This window comes from Triticum dicoccoides, chromosome 1B (genome assembly GCF_002162155.2).
Source record: "Triticum dicoccoides isolate Atlit2015 ecotype Zavitan chromosome 1B, WEW_v2.0, whole genome shotgun sequence".
Taxonomy (NCBI): domain Eukaryota; kingdom Viridiplantae; phylum Streptophyta; class Magnoliopsida; order Poales; family Poaceae; genus Triticum; species Triticum dicoccoides.
Genome location: NC_041381.1, coordinates 184,315,551 through 184,319,016, shown reverse-complemented (window position 1 = coordinate 184,319,016; position 3,466 = coordinate 184,315,551). Strand labels below are relative to the sequence as shown.

Genomic DNA, 3,466 nt, shown 5'->3' with positions numbered 1-3,466 from the left:
GTGGAGGGGGGTGGCTTATATAGAGTGCGTCAGGACCCCAGCCAGCCCACGTAGGAGAGGGTTTAAGGTGAGTTAAGTCTGGGGCGTTACTGGTAACGCCCCACATAAAGTGCCTTTACTATCATAAAGTCTACTTAATTACAGGCCGTTGCGGTGCAGAGTGCCTCTTGACCTCCTGGTGGTCGAGTGAGTCTTCGTGGTCGAGTCCTTCAGGCCAGTCGAGTGAATCCTCGTTGGTCGACTGGAAGGCGACCTCTTCTAGGGATGTCCTAGGGTAAGTTACTTGGAACAGGTCCATGACCCTACCCTAGGTACATAACCCCATCAACTTACATATAGCTAAAGTACAATTTAAAGGAAATGAGTAATCTAAAGATCAACACAAATAAAGGAGCAAACATCATCTTGTAAGAAGCTTTAGTGTTGCTTTTTAGATATTTTTTCGAGCTTTGTTAGTTTTTTTTTTGCCGGGGAGCATTGTTAGGGTTTGTGTCCTGCTTAGAAAGGCGAGACAACGGTGGCTCCCTGAAGATGGAATATAGGTCTCCCCACCCAGCCTCCGTTCCGGTGATGCGTCTAGCATCATCGGTGGGCATGTGAAGGTGTGTCTCCGACGGATCTACCTTTGATGGATTTGCTCGGATCTGTTCGTCATTCGTCCTCGTCCGTGTGTCTTCAAACTGGATCCTTTTAATCTACACGCTTCATCCGTGGCGGTTATTGTTCTGGTGCGTTGGTTTTAGAGGGCCTTAGCATGACGACTTCCCGACTGTCTACGACAACAAGGTATTCCCGGCTCCGACGAGGGAGGGGTGATGACAGCTGCGTGCTTTCGGCTCACTTCAGTGCTTGTAGTCGTTGCTAGGTGGTCTACGTATCTAGATCTAATTTTTATTATTTCTCGCGTTTATTGTACTACCATGATTGAAGATGAATAGAAATTAGATTGGAAGTTTTTCCTAAAAAAAACAATCTAAACCAAAGATTTAGCTTATCGCAGATAGTATAGCTCCAACCTTACACACACTGAAAACGTAGAGATGGAGTACTACTCGATAAACCAGAGTATCAATCGATTCAAAGATATAACCACTACACACGGACGCTTAATCATCAAGACAAACTGACTGCTCCATTATTGGCGATATATAAGCAACGCAAACGGCCAGCACACGAACGGCGCGCGTGGGACGAAACTAAGCAGTAGGTACGTGGCCAGCCCTCCCGTGCAACTACACGGCGAAAGCGGCGGCAGCCGCTGCCGCTCCGGCAGTGCGGAGGATCTTGAAGTAGAGCTTAGAGTTGGCTTCAAACGCCACACGGCTTCCCACTGGCATGGTGGCGGCTGCGGTGGCGGCGGCCGCGGCCGCGGGCCAGAGGAAGTAGGCGCCGACGGCGCTCCCGACGAGGCCGAGCCCCGCGACGACCGCGCTGGAGGCGTTAACCTCGGCCAGCTTCTGACGGACGAGATCACGTAGCCTGTCAGCAAGCGACCCGGTGGCGGCGACGTCCTCGTCCTCGTCCTAGTTGATAGGCGTCGTGGTCGCCCTCCTGGTCCTCCTGGAGGCAACTGTCGTCATCGTAGTAGTACCGGTAATCGTCTTCGTAGAACACGAGCGCCGGAGACGTCGCGGGAAGAGGGGTCGGGCCGAGGGCTGCCGGGGAAGGGTCCAGCAGGCCACCCGTGTTCATCTCGGCTGCCTTGGTTCCCCCCTGGTGGTGGTGGCCGTCTTGGTCTCCGGCTGCAGCTAGTAGGGAGGCGGACTCGCACATGGTTTCAGAAGAAAGACTGGCTCGCTCACTCACTCGCAGTGCGTGTGTGAGAGTGCAGCAGCTAGCTGAGGTCTGTTTATGTAGAGAGGGACGGCAGGCGAGAGTCCGTACGAATGGTTGGTTGTGCCGACGACTTCCTGTGGAGTCTCCACGGGCGGATCAGTGACGCTAGTCAGTGGGTCCAACGCTCAACGAGTGGATGCGGGAATCACGGCGATGGATGGCCCGGTCATCCCGCCCCGGCGTTTGATCAGCGATCGTGGTGGAGCCCCGCTGCCCCCGTCCGAATCTTCCCTACTCCAATCCAAAGCTAAAGCTAATGAAGCACTAGCCTGGAAGGAAACCACATCCATATGTACCAGGGCGCTCATACTTCACGGTTAAGCAACACCAATTTACGAAAAGTGAAATAAATTCTATAGCGCGCTTTATGCTCCGTAGAGGGGTGAAAGTGGCAGTACCGCAGAAATGTGAGAGCTTCCTCGATCTGTCCTCGCAAGTCACAAAGGAGAATGCCTCGAGCTGGATCATGAATTAAAGTTGCATTTGTTGTGTTTATTTGCCCAACTAGCCTCACAGCAAGTTCGTTGTTCTCTGCTTTGTATTTTTGAGGGTTCGTAGTTTCCTGCTTGGCCGAACCGGTGCACCCAACCTACATTTGCACATTTTTAAAAGAGATAAATACACCACAAGTGCCTAAACTTGTCCGGCACGGTCAATTTAGTGCCTAAAGTTGTAAAATACGTAAAAGTGATGCCATAACTTGTCCAAAGGATGCATATACGGTGCCTTCTTCTTCTGGACTAACGACTCCACAGTTAGCGGAGCTCAATGCAAAATTGCCTAGACTGAAGTCTGCAAGCCTCATGACTGGGGTGGTCTAGGCGTCCGAGGCTACAGAATTCGTGCTTGCTCATGAAGCTCCTGGCCAAGATTCATGCCCCCTCTGACGCTGGTTGGCAGACATGGTTCTCCTCCAGTATGGTTGGGCCGGCGTGCGTGACCTTGGTGACGCCGCGCGCCAGTCGCCTTGATACCCCCACCTAGAAATCTCTCTTGGCACTTTTGTCGCTCTTCCGTGAGCGCACCGCGTGTGCAGTGGGGGATGGAGAACGTACAACCTTCTGGTGTGATCTATGGCTGGGAGAAGCTACGCTCGAGCTCCGGTTCCCTGCACTCTTCATGCACTCGGTGCGCCCCAACGCAAGCGTTGCTGGTGCCCTCCAGGGGTTGGACGCCCAGCTACGGCCTCGGCTCTTTACTGCTGCTTGCTCTGAACTCGCTCGTCTCAGGGAGGAGTTCGGAGCAGTAACCCTGCATCCCGGCGCGCAGGATGTTCGTACCCTGCGCTCCTGCGGGGCTGTGTTCACAGCGAGGGGGGCGTATCGGGCTGCCATGGCGGTGCATGAGTCGGACATCTTCGCACCCACCATTTGGTGCAGCTTCGCCCCCGGGAAATGCAAATTCTTTCTTTGGTTGTGTCATCGTCAACGCCTCCCGTGTGTTGCCCTGCTCCATCGAAGGCATATTATCGACGGGGCTGCCTGCGCCTTCTGTGGACAGGAGGAAACATTGGAACATCTGCTGTTCGGATGTGCGCACGCCGGTGCTGTCTGGGCCCTGATTGCTCCGGGAGCAGCGGGCGCCCAATCCGTTGAGAGCCTCTGCTACGCCTCGAGTGCAGGCCTGCCTG

The 3,466-nt window shown here is 54.0% G+C and overlaps 1 pseudogene; it reads right to left on the bottom strand.

The window, feature by feature from the left end:
- Positions 1–974: 974 nt before the first annotated feature.
- On the bottom strand, positions 975–1,806 carry LOC119303565 (annotated as a pseudogene).
- Positions 1,807–3,466: the final 1,660 nt, after the last annotated feature.